The following is a 13,414-nucleotide window of genomic DNA, read 5'->3' as shown; positions in this document are numbered from 1 at the left end:
AAATGCTGGTGCTGGTAGAAAGGATCCAGATGGCATAGATTTTGAAGCCATCATTGAAATGAAGCTGATTCTTGGCCACACTTTGTTGGTGGCCATTCATGCAGATGGCAGTTTGTTGGTTGTCATGCCCACATAGAAAGCAGCACAGTGGTTGCAGCTTAGCTTCTAGATCACATGGCCTGTTTCACAGGTGGCCCTGACTTTGATGCAATAGGTGATGCTTGTGACTGGACTGAAGTAGGCGTTGGAGGGAGAATGTATGGACAGGTCTTGATCTTGGTCTATTACAAGGGGATATGAACCATGAGGCGAGGGGTTTGGAACAGGGCTGGAATAGTGAAGGACTAGGAGGATATTGTGTATGTTAGGTGGGCAGTGGAATACTATGAGTTCCCAGAAACTGGTAGGAAGGATAATGAATAGGCATTACTCATTGCAGGGCACAATGAGAGGTAGCTGAAACCCTGGTAGAGAATGTGATTCCATTGCTCCAGTCCTGGCTGGTACTCTGTCATGCGGCTGGATAGCGGGACTTGGGGAGGTGGTGGATGACAGGAGAGATAAGGAACTGGAGGTCCATTTTCATACGAGGTTTGGAGGGTAATTTGGGTCTGGGAAGGCATCAGTGAGAACCTTGGTACATTTGGAGAGGGTCTGCTCGTCACTACAGATGCAACGGCCATGTGCGGCTAGGCTATATGAAATGACTTCTTGGTATGGAATTGGTGGCAGCTGTGAAATTGGGGGTATTTCTGGTGGTTGGTAGGTTTGATATGGACGGAGTTTCTGATTTAGCCATCTTTAAGGTGGAGGTCAACACTGAGGAAGAAGGGTTTGGTGGATTGAGAATGAGCAGGTGAAACGAATGGGGGAGAACGTGTTGCGGCTCTGGAACAATGTGGATAAGACGTTCTCACCTTCAGTTCTCATCATGAAGATGTCATCAATGAACATGAACCAGGTGAGGGGTTTTGAGATTCCTCTAGATGGCTCATGAACAGCTAGCATAGGATGGTGAACAGGCTGGCATAGGCTGGTGTCATGTGGGTGGCCATTGCTATACCACAGATTTAACTGTACGTGATATCTTCAAAGATGAAGTAATTGTGGCTGACAATATAGTTGGTCATTGTGACCAGTAAGGAGGTTTTAAGTTTAGAATCTGTTGGGTGTTGGGAAACATACTGTTCAATAATGGCAAGGCAATGGGCATGAGGGATGTTAGTATAAAGGGAAGTGGTATCACCAGTAATGAGCAGGGCACTGTGTGGTAAAAGAGCAGGAACTTTAGAGATTCGATGGAGGAAATGGTTGGTGTCTTTTATTTAGAAGTGTAGGTTGCAGGAGGTGCTGGTCTATGAGAGCAGAAATTCTTTCAGTGGGAGCACAGTAACCAGGCACAATGGAGCATTCTAGGTGGTTGGATTTATGGACTTTAGGAAGCATACACAATGTAACATTGTGGGGAGTGGTAGGGATAAGGAGAGAGAGAGACTCAGGGAAGAGATTCTGGGATGGTCTTAAGGATTTGTGCAGCAACTGGAAATCCTGTTGGATTTCTGGACTGGGGTCACTATGGCAGGGTTTTTAGGTGGACAAATCTGAAAGCTGGTGGATTCCTTCCACCAGATAATCCTCGTGATTCAAAACCACAGTGATGGAGCCTTTGTCAGCAGGTAGGATTACAAGGTCAGGATCAGCATTTAGGTGGTGGGTTGCAGTTCTCTCTGGGGATGTAAGGTTAGTTTCTGCAGATGTAAAGTTAGCTTGCATGTTGAGGGATTTGGGGAATTATGGTGAGTCCGGGTTCAAGGTTAAGTAATTTTAGAAAGTTAACAGGGGGTGATTTGGGGGCAGTGAGGGTGGATCATGGTTGGTTTGAGGAATGAACTGAGTCAGGCACATTGGTTTTGGGTTGAATTCATTGGTAGGGTTCATGGCAAAAAATGGTTTCTACTGTAGGGACTGGGAGTGGGGATAAAGGTAAGGCCTTTGGAAAGGTCTGATACTTCTGTGGGACTAAGGTTTCGGAGGAAAGGTTCATTAATGTGTTTTGGGTCTGTTTAAGTTCTTCATCCTATAAATCAGTTGGAGTGAGTTTTTGAGGGCATGGCAAATTTAGGTCTGCAAGGCAGAGTTTGTCAGATGTATTGGGATGTAGAGGAAGTTCAGAGCCTGTTGTATGGAATAGAGTAGCCCAAGGCAGGAGTAACTGGTGAACCGTTTGGAGAGTATTTTGAGGTGGCATTGTGCATGCTGCTTTAGTTCCTGGAGGGCAAGAATTTCAGTATGAGAGATGGGATACAAGAATTTGGGATTGCAGGGCAGGACAATTTTACAGATGGACAGTAGGTATTGTAATCAGGTTTTCGCCTGATTTACATGGTTTTGGTGAGGGCTAAGGACTGGCAGAATATGATCATATGGAGGTCATTGTAGAAGGAGGGGTTGCAGATGGAGATGGGCAATTTGATGGTAATGCCATTTGGGTGGATTCCATGAGCCAGGCAACAATCATCACCTATTCCGTCAGAGGCAGGGCTACCTGTGAAACCAGTCATGTGATATAAAAGCTCAGTGGTAACCACTGTACTGTGTTCTATGAGGGCATGACAACCAACAAACTGTCTGTCCGCATGAATGGCTACCAACAAACTATGGACCATCCTGTTACTGAGCACGCTGTCCAAAACAACATTCTTCATTTCAATGGCCAATTCCTAATCTACACCATCTGGATTCTTTTTCCCAGCACCAGCTTTTCTGAACTGTGCAGGTGGTAACACTCCCTGCAATATATCCTACATTGCTGTAACCGCCCTGACCTCAACCTTCAATTATCATTGTCTCTCACCCGCCTATCCTCTTCCCTGTTTCCAAGCCAGCACTGCACAGTCTTCTACTCCACCAATGCATCCATATTCTTTTTACTTTTCTTTTTTTCTGCCCTCACCCCCACCTTCCATCTGCACCTAACTGTCCCACCCTCTCTCTTTCATGTGTGAGCTGTGTTTGCATGAACATGCATACTGTCTATTTCAGAAGAAGGTCTTTTGACTGAAAGCTTGCTTACTTAACAGGCTTTTTGTTTTTTCTGTCTGTGACTTAGTATCTCCACTATATGGTGAATACCAATTTATCATTTTCAAAATATTATCATTATTCCATCCTGGATTTTCCATTGTTTGAGTTTATAAGTTTGTGATATTGGCTGGTAGCATGAGAGAAAATATTGAGAAAAATATGGGAACTAAAAGTATAACATTGCTGGCAGAGTTTAGAACCCAAAGCCATCCGACATTTTCAGTTGCTAGAGGAACACTGGTGAACAGAGAAACAGTTCAGGGATTTCACAACAAATGACTGAGAGCACTTGGTGCTAGTCAATACCCATGACACATTCTGGTTTTCTTCAAACAGATACCTCATTGTCATTTGCCCAACTGACATTACTTATCATAAAACTTACAGCAAAAATAAAAGTCTGGTGTGTTCCTGGGTGGGATGCAAGTCTGATTTGTGAAGAACTCCTCACCCCCACCCCTGCAAGGTAAAGTGGGAGGGTTGGAGGTGGTAATGGTGGCAGCTGTTATCATCTGCCCCTACCTGTGTATGCCTTTAGTTGACTGGCACCTTTCTTCTAAAGGTTGTACTTCAGGATTGTCAGTATCCATCAGTCTCATTTTTATTGGCATGACATTTAAAGACCAAAAAGCAAATATCCTTGATTCCTTTACATCTGTCATTTTTATTGCCATCCTGGGTAGTTAATAAAATAACTGAATCACTTTGACAGCAACATAACAAAAAGAAACATATTTGAGGAAAAAAAAGACCTAATAGGTTACTCTTAGCCAGATTGTTATCTTACAATGTGGACTTACTGCCTTCTGTGCCAAGGCCCTCAGATTTGTTATTAATGATGTTTTTGAGAACTGCAGAAACTAATTATTCCATCTAGCAACTTATTGGCTACATCTTACCACTGCCAAGCATTCTTACTACGGTAAAACCCCTTTTTTATAATTTCCAACAGACTGGTTCAAAAAAGTGTAAAATTCAGGAAAGTGTAAAACACAAGAAAGCACAGGAAACATTACAAGTGAAAATGAATAAATTTCTCTTCCTGTCATTCTTTTTATATTGTTCAAAATATGAAAGAAAACAGTTTAAATTTTGCCCATTTCAAAAATGATGAAATGATTAATTGTTTTTGTTTCTTTCTAACAGCAATTAGCTCTGCTTTTCTCTTCCCAGGATACTAAGCATCAAACGCAACATCAACACCTGGTGCACTACCAATGTACTGCCCAAAAATTTTAACAGCTTCCATAGCTTCTGTATTACTTGGCACAACTGGTTTTTGGTCATAATCATGATCCTCTTCACCACTCACCTCTCTCTTCCCTTGTTCAAAATGTTTGGTGATTATTCTATCTACTGTTTGCACCTCTGAAGTGGCAACTGGAGCATCAAAATCGACATTCTCTTAAAACACAGATGATATGCCTATCACAAAAAAATCTGTAAGGTCAGATGAATCTTCTTCTACTAGTTCCTGTGTGTTTTCTGTGAACTTAAATTCTGCTTTCATGAAACAGTTAGATATAGTTAAAGGAGTCACATCAGCCTTGCTTTGGCTACATTATGCATAGCATATAAAAGTGATATGGTCATAGATATTGAGTCCACACCATTATCATGCATAAATACAGCAGTCTGGACAAGTATTTTTCTATATTTCCATTAAAATGAATGGATGAGTCCCTGATCTAATGGCTAAAACTCCCTGTACAATTAGGAGGCAGGAACACTGACTCAATATTTCTGAGTAGGAGACTGTCAGTGGGTGCTGGACATCTGTCAACAGCAGCATTATTCTCATATTTTCTGTCCCCATTTTAGCATCGAGTGCATGCATGGTGGATGTGAAGAAGAAACTGGTCATCCATGCAGTGCTGTTGGAATCATAATTAGTGGGCTGAGTTCTCACATTTTTTGAAACACCTTGACTTTTTAAATTTACCAACTACCAAATGAAGTAAACTTCCAGACCCATCAGCATTGATCACAAATAAAGCAGTTACCCTCTGCTTACTTAGTTTCCCAAAATGGCATTTCTCTTCTTTAAAACATCAGGTAATTCTTCATAATATGTTATAAGGAAGACTAGTTTTGTCAATATTAAAAATATTTTTTGGATCACAACTTTAAAGATATTTTGCACTTCTTTCTTCCATTAGTCCACAGTTTCACTATCAATACTTAAACTTTCAATACACAGTTGGTTGTAAACAATGTTATAAGAAGTTTTAAACCAACTGATCGAACCATTCGATGCTGTGAAGTTGACGAACCACATTTTTGGCAGCAAACTGAAGAGCCTTTTCTCTTAGTATATTATCATGAAGTGGAATTCCCAATGCTCTCATGCTTCAAAACACACTGATATGAGTTCATCTAAATGGTCATATACTGATGGCTGAATGTATTTATGCTTTTTTGCAATGAAACCAGACTGTCTCAAACTGTCTCACAGTCTTGTTCAGGGCTGAAGCAGAAAGTCCATGGTCCTTGCTAACTGAACTGTCAATCCAAAATGCGAATATACACTTTGTAGACTCATCATTTTTTCTTCCACAGGAAAACATTTACTATCTGTTCCAATCATTTTACTCAGAAGTACTGAGTAAATTTACTACAGAATATACCTTTTACAGTAGTGTCTGTTTGCTTATTACTACCAGTATGGTACTAATTTTTCATGATCCTTGTTAGAATTACAGCTCCTTTGTTGTATTCGAAGAAGCAGTCACCATATGCAAAAGGCAGGACCTAAATTTTACTGACTACTGTTAGTGAAGCTTAATCTGATGGCAAATTTTGTTTCAGATTTCTTAATTAAATATGCAGTAATCACTTATATTGTTTAGTGACAAGAACACTTCTTGTCAAGTTCTTTTCATATTTTGGCATGACTCAGAACATCTCCTGTTGATTGTCTTCTGTTTTCAACTGCAGCATCATAAATGATCAGAAGGTAATGACTCTAGCAGCAACCTTCATTCTGGTCAATGCGCTGTGTTCCAACAGCTTTAATTTAATTTCACCATCATTTACACAAATAACACCACTTTTGGGTATGACCATTTCTAATAAGGGCTTTGAGGAATCATTGTTATTTCTGGTTGAAATACGTTAATCCCTATTAGGTGCAAGGTCTTAGGTTGGTACAACCTGATGTCAGACACAACCACTTTTCCTTAAAATGTTCCGTAACATGACAACAATTTCCACCCTTTTTTTCTCACACAGCATATCTCTCAGCAGACCACCTTGTCAGCAAAAAGCAGTACATTTCGTGAATATTGTTCTGTGTTTACAAAGACTGCAAACTTGCATGTTTTAACTAGTGTTGCATTACAAGTTTTATTTACTGTAATTGTGTAACGATTATCTTTAATAAGTCTCACATGAGAAGATATATATCTTTTTAATGTGGTTCCACAAAAGGCTTTTACTTCTGTGTTTTGTTTAGACCACTGAACATGATTGGAATGAGGGGGTGGGGGTGGGGGTGGGGGGGAAACTGCATACATGTTAGCATGTGTCAACACTCAGCCACTGCCTTTGTGATTATCACATAGGCAGTTAGGCAGTAGCTGAATGATAATGCACGTTTTCTCTAAATTCTGATCATGGCCAGCAGTCTACATAAAACTCGGAAGCAAAAGTCTTTCATGAAACCACATTAAATAGATATTCATGTTCTAATGTGAGACTTATTAATGATAATAAAATTGCTGTAAATAAAACTTGTAAGACAATATTTAGTGTTTCACTTGGTTCAGATATATCCTGGGATAGAAAGAGGGTGGAAATTGTCATCATCTCACAGTGTGTCCTGAGGAGGAATTTTTACATATGACATCAGGTCATTCCAAGTGCATACCTAGGATGGATTAGTGTACTCCACATGGAAGTAACAATTTGTGAAAGCCTATTATAGATATGGCAGTCTTCAAAATCATTTTTATTTGTATACATGACTGTGAAATTAAAACTGTTGTAATGCAGCAAAGTGAGCTGAAGGACGGTTGCTACTAGAGTCACTACTGTCAGATTGTGATTATCATTAAGGCAGTGACTCAGCATACTTTCCCATCCTCCAAACACTATGAACCTGTAATACAGGATGCCATGACCCAACGCACCAGCAATGAAAACATTGCTTACTGTGCTAATGGTACATTACATGATCAATAACTTTGCATAGTAGGAATACGATGTAATTTTTGCAGAAATCTGTATGAAACCAGAAATCTGTATGAAAATCAAAGTTAAAAGGTTAGCATTATGAAAAGGACAATTCCTACTCAGCATATAGCAGGTCTTTGGTTGCCAAAGACTGTGGTCACGTATGTGTGAGTTGCATTTCCGTGTGTGTGTGTGTGTGTGTGTGTGTGTGTGTGTGTGTGTCAGAGAGAGAGAGAGAGCAACTATCCTTTTCAAAATGTTATCATTATTCGATTCTCGGCTTTCCATTATTTAATGTTAAAGGTCATGATAATTTCAGTGAAAACTAAAAATTTGGGAATTATTGTAAGACAAAATGTAAATGATGGGAAAGTATTGTATTGAGAAAATAGGACTTCTCTTGGGACTGACAGAAGAGAATGTAAAAAGTTGGAAAACATAAAATACAGGAACATGGGGTTTTACTGTACGTTATCCATGTCAAAAATTCAATTAAAATTTTTTAAGCATTTACAGAATGGATTCAATGTGATTCAAAATTTTTCTCATGAATGGAGTTGACATAAAATTTTTTTTTGCTTCACTCTCTAATTCAAGTACAATATTTACCTGGAATGTCAAAAATCTTTTATGATTGCTGTTTTTTAAGAGTGTAACTCACATTCTACTGATTATACAATGATAGATGCAAATTGTTTATAAAAAGATTTTCTTCGAGGAATTACTTGACAATTAAGATTTAGTAAAACAATGTGCACTCAAAAATTTGATCATGCCAAGTGTTTGTTACAGGACTTACCCATCTCATTTATCAGTTGACAAACAAATGTCAGGAGTTCACTACACTCAGCTGGCGGCTACACGGGTAGCGGAGGCTGTGTGGCATGGACTGGGCGGTTTTTTAGGTTAGAAGGCCTCGGGAAGGTACGGGGTGGGCTACAATCTCAAAGGGTGCATGGCAAATACAGGATGTGCTTGGATCAAGGAACAGTCGGAATTGTAGTTGTAAAATGTTGTAGTTGTGCTGGGAAAGTCCCTGAGCTTCAAGCGCTAATAGAAAGCACAGAAGCTGAAATCATTATAGGTACAGAAAGCTGGCTAAAGCCTGAAATAAGTTCTGCAGAAATTTTTACGAAGTCTCAGACGGTGTTCAGGAAAGATAGATTAGGCAGAATTGATGGTGCAGTGTTTGTGTCTGTCAGTAGTGGTTTATCTTGTAGTGAAGTCGAAGTAGATACTCCGTGTGAATTGGTATGGGTGGAGGTTATACTTAACAGTTGAACGAAGTTAATAATTGGCTCCTTCTACCGCCCCCCAGACTCCGATGATATAGTTGCTGAACAGTTCAGAGAAAATTTGAGTCTCGTAACAAATAAATAACCCCACCCATACGGTTATAGTTGCTGGAGACTTCAACCTTCCCTCGATATGTTGGCAAAAATACTTGTTCAAAACTGGTGGTAGGCAGAAAACATCTTCCGAGATTGTCCTAAATGCTTTCTCTGAAAATTATTTCGAGCAGTTAGTCCACGAACCCACGCGAATTGTAAATGGTTGCGAAAACACACTTGACCTCTTAGCCTCAAACAATCCGGAGCTGATAGAGAGCATCATGACTGATACAGGGATTAGTGATCACAAGGTCGTTGTAGCTAGGCTCAATACCGTTTCTTACAAATCCACCAGAAACAAACGCAAAATAATTTTATTTAAAAAAGCAGATAAAGTGTCATTAGAAACCTTCCTAAGAGAGAATCTCCATTCCTTCCAAACTGACTATGCAAATGTAGATGAAATGTGGCTCAAATTCAAAGATATAGTAGCAACAGCAATTGAGAGATTCATACCTCATAAATTGGTAAGAGATGGAACTGATCCCCCATGGTACACAAAACAGGTCCGAACGCTGTTGCAGAGGCAACGGAAAAATCATGCGAAGTTCAGAAGAACGCGAAATCCCGAAGATTGGCAAAAATTTACAGACGCGTGAAATTTGGTACAGACTTCAATGCGAGATGCCTTTAATAGGTTCCACAACGAAACACTATATCGAAATTTGGTAGAAAATCCGAAGAAATTCTGGTCGTATGTAAAGTACACAAGCGGCAAGACGCAGTTAATACCTTCGCTGCGCAGTGCTGATGGTACTGTTACCGATGACTGTGCTGCTAAAGCGGAGTTATTGAATGCAGTTTTCCGAAATTCCTTCACCAGGGAAGACGAATGGAATATTCCAGAATTTGAAATATGAACAGCTGCTAGCATGAGTTTCTTAGAAGTAGATACCTTAGGGGTTGTGCAGCAACTCAAATCGCTTGATACTGGCAAGTCTTCAGGTCCAGATTGTATACCGATTAGGTTCCTTTCAGATTATGCTGATACAATAGCTCCCTACTTAGCAATCATATTCAACCGCTCGCTCACCGATAGATCTGTACCTACAGATTGGAAAATTGTGATGGTCGCACCAGTGTTTAAGAAGGGTAGTAGGAGTAATCCATCTAACTACTGACCTATATCATTAACGTCGGTTTGCAGTAGGGTCTTGGAGCATATACTGTATTCAAACATTATGAATCACCTCGAAGGGAACCATCTATTGATACGTAATCAGCATGGTTTCAGAAAACATCGTTCTTGTGCAACGCAGCTAGCTCTTTATTCGCACGAAATAATGGCCGCTATCGACAGGGGATCTCAAATTGATTCCGTATTTCTAGATTTCCGGAAAGCTTTTGACACCGTTCCTCACAAGCGACTTCTAATCAAGCTGCGGACCTATGGGGTATCGTCTCAGTTGTGCGACTGGGTTCGTGATTTCCTGTCAGGAAGGTCGCAGTTCATAGTAAGAGACGGCAAATCATCGAGTAAAACTGAAGTGATATCAGGTGTTCCCCAGGGAAGTGTCCTGGGACCTCTGCTGTTCCTGATCTATATAAATGACCTGGGTGACAATCTGAGCAGTTCTCTTAGGTTGTTCACAGATGATGCTGTAATTTACCATCTAGTAAGGTCATCCGAAGACCAGTATCAGTTGCAAAGCGATTTAGAAAAAATTGCTGTATGGTGTGGCAGGTGGCAGTTGACACTAAATAATGAAAAGTGTGAGCTGATCCACATGAGTTCCAAAAGAAATCCGTTGGAATTCGATTACTTGATAAATAGTACAATTCTCAAGGCTGTCAATTCAACTAAGTACCTGGGTGTTAAAATTACGAACAACTTCAGTTGGAAAGACCACATAGATAATATTGTGGGGAAGGCGAGCCAAAGGTTGCGTTTCATTGGCAGGACACTTAGAAGATGCAACAAGTCCACTAAAGAGACAGCTTACACTACACTCGTTCGTCCTCTGTTAGAATATTGCTGCGCGGTGTGGGATCCTTACCAGGTGGGATTGACGGAGGACATCGAAAGGGTGCAAAAAAGGGTAGCTCGTTTTGTATTATCACATAATAGGGGAGAGAGTGTGGCAGATATGATACGCGAGTTGGGATGGAAGTCATTACAGCAAAGACGTTCTTCATCGCGGCGAGATCTATTTACGAAATTCCAGTCACCAATTTTCTCTTCCGAATGCGAAAATATTTTGTTGAGCCCAACCTACATTGGTAGGAATGATCATCAAAATAAAATAAGAGAAATCAGAGCTCGAACAGAAAGGTTTAGGTGTTCGTTTTTCCCGCGCGCTGTTCGGGAGTGTAATGGTAGAGAGATAGTATGATTGTGGTTCGATGAACCCTCTGCCAAGCACTTAAATTGCAGAGCAGTCATGTAGATGTAGATGTAATATTACATGGAATTTACATTTTTACACAAACTGCTTGGATTACCTGTGTGAGTGACCGAGGTGGAATCGTATCTGTAAATCACACACAAGGTGTGATCAAAAAGTAATTTTTGTCTTTCTTAAACTATCTTTGATATGAATATAACAGAGGGAAACATTCCACGTGGAAAAAATATATCTAAAAAGAAAGATGATGAGACTTACCAAACAAAAGCGCTGGCAGGTCGATAGACACACAAACAAACACAAATATACACACAAAATTCAAGCTTTCGCAACAAACTGTTGCCTCATCAGGAAAGAGGGAAGGAGAGGGAAAGACGAAAGGATGTAGGTTTTAAGGGAGAGGGTAAGGAGTCATTCCAATCCCGGGAGCGGAAAGACTTACCTTAGGGGGAAAAAAGGACAGGTATACACTCGCACACACACACATATCCATCCACACATACAGACACAAGCAGACATATTTAAAGACCTTCTATCTTTGTTTATTCATCAACATCATCAACTTTGCTCCTTCAAAGTAATCCCCCCTCCAGTATAATACACTTGTACAGCACTTTTTTCCATCATGGGAGCACTTCTGGAGCTCACTATTCATTACTGTGTTTAGCTCGTTATTTGATTCAGTCTTTATCTCATGAATGGTGGAAAAATGATGTCCTTCCCTGGATCTCTTTAGTCTCAGGAACAGAAAGAAGCTGCAGGGTGACACATCCAGTGAATATGGTGGATGAGGAAATATCACTTTTTTCTTTATTTTGACAAAAAAATCATGAACAAACATTGAGATGTGAGCAGGAGCATTACTGTGATGCAATTTCCATGAGTGGTTTTGGCACAATTCCAGTTGTTTTCCTCAGACTGCTTCATGCAAAGGCACATAACTTCCAAGCAGTATTCCTTATTGACTGTACAACCATTAAGGGAATAACACATGATGAACTATCACACTGTAATTGAAGGAAACAGTGACAGGAACCTTCACATGTGACCAAACTTGTTGATTTATTTATTTATTTATATTTTCTTTTCGGTCCTGGCTCTTCAGGTAGATTCCACTGTGATGACTGGGCCTGGTTTCAATGTCATACCAATATACCAATGTTTTGTCACCTGTTATAACCTTCTTTATAGGTTATGGTTCATTGTCGACTTCATTCAGCAACTCTTGAGCAATGTCTATGGGATGTAATTTTTGGTCAAAATTCAACAATTTCAGAACAAAAATTGCTTGGCTTCAGCCAAAGATGTACTGACATCATCAATAATCTCACTTATGGTGATTCAGCAATTTTCCAGACACATTTTCTTTATTCCTCCCACATTGTCATCAGCAATTGATGTGCTAGGGCATCCAGGGCAGACATTGACTTCAACATCTTTTCAGTCCACTTTGAAATGTTTATAACATTCATAAGCTCTTATCTTGCTCACGGTAGATTTGCCAAAGGCCACAGACATCATTTTGAATGCGATGCTGCACCTCATTCCTATTTTCAAGAAAAATTTAATGCAAATTCTTTGATCCATTTTTTGTGTAAGTAAACCTTTGCTGAGCACACAAAAACACATATAACTTTTTGATTGTTGACAATAAACTAAATATTCAAAACAGCTGAAAATGCAAACATACATCAGGACATGAGTACCAATAAGTTAAAAAAAGCTTGAAAATAAGATTTGTGAAGCCCACAAAATTAAAAAATCCCCATTATTTTTTATCACATCTCATTGATGGCCACTGTGTTTACAACTCTCAGCTGAAATCACCCATTGATTCTGTCACAACTGCTACCATCTACCCAGTGGAGGCTGCATCCTCTAAGCAGAAGAGTGACAATTGGTTTACAATGTGTCTCCCACAGATATACTAATGTCTCTTCTATGCTAAAAGTTTCAGTTCCTAAACATGTATTCAAAACACATTCTGCTTCACTGTAGTAATGGAGTCATTTATTAGTGACATAGCCTCGTCACCTCTGTGAGATGGAAGAATTAAATAAAAATGTGGACAACTGAGACATGCTGAGGATTCATTCAACCAGTGTATCATGGGGAACTTTTTGTTTTCGACTTTTAGTTGGCGGATTGATTTAGTTTGAGTCAAATTTTTCTATGGCTTTTTGAGTTCGACTTGTGGAACAACTTCAAATGGAGAGCTATGGTCTATCAACAGTGGGGTTATTAATAATTTCAATCTGTAAGTTGCACTTTGTGTTGACTAGTTAAACAATCAGTGTATCAGTTCTGAGACTTGTTATTTCGTAACATCACAAAGTATGCTAAAAGTCATTATAACACAGAAAAAAAAGAGGAATCATTCATGGTAACAATCTATAAGATCTAAGTTATGTTGAAAGGCTT

The 13,414-nt window shown here is 39.6% G+C and overlaps 1 protein-coding gene across 1 annotated transcript in view; it reads right to left on the bottom strand.

Moving 5' to 3' along the window:
• LOC126199146 (ras-specific guanine nucleotide-releasing factor 2-like) overlaps positions 1–13,414 on the bottom strand; it is a 1,534,440-nt gene that overhangs the window by 171,487 nt on the left and 1,349,539 nt on the right. The gene's annotated exons all lie outside the window — the stretch shown is intronic.

This window comes from Schistocerca nitens, chromosome 8, assembly GCF_023898315.1.
Source record: "Schistocerca nitens isolate TAMUIC-IGC-003100 chromosome 8, iqSchNite1.1, whole genome shotgun sequence".
Lineage (NCBI taxonomy): Eukaryota > Metazoa > Arthropoda > Insecta > Orthoptera > Acrididae > Schistocerca > Schistocerca nitens.
The sequence above is the reverse complement of the archived record's forward strand: the minus strand, read 5'-3'. Positions and strand labels throughout refer to the sequence as shown.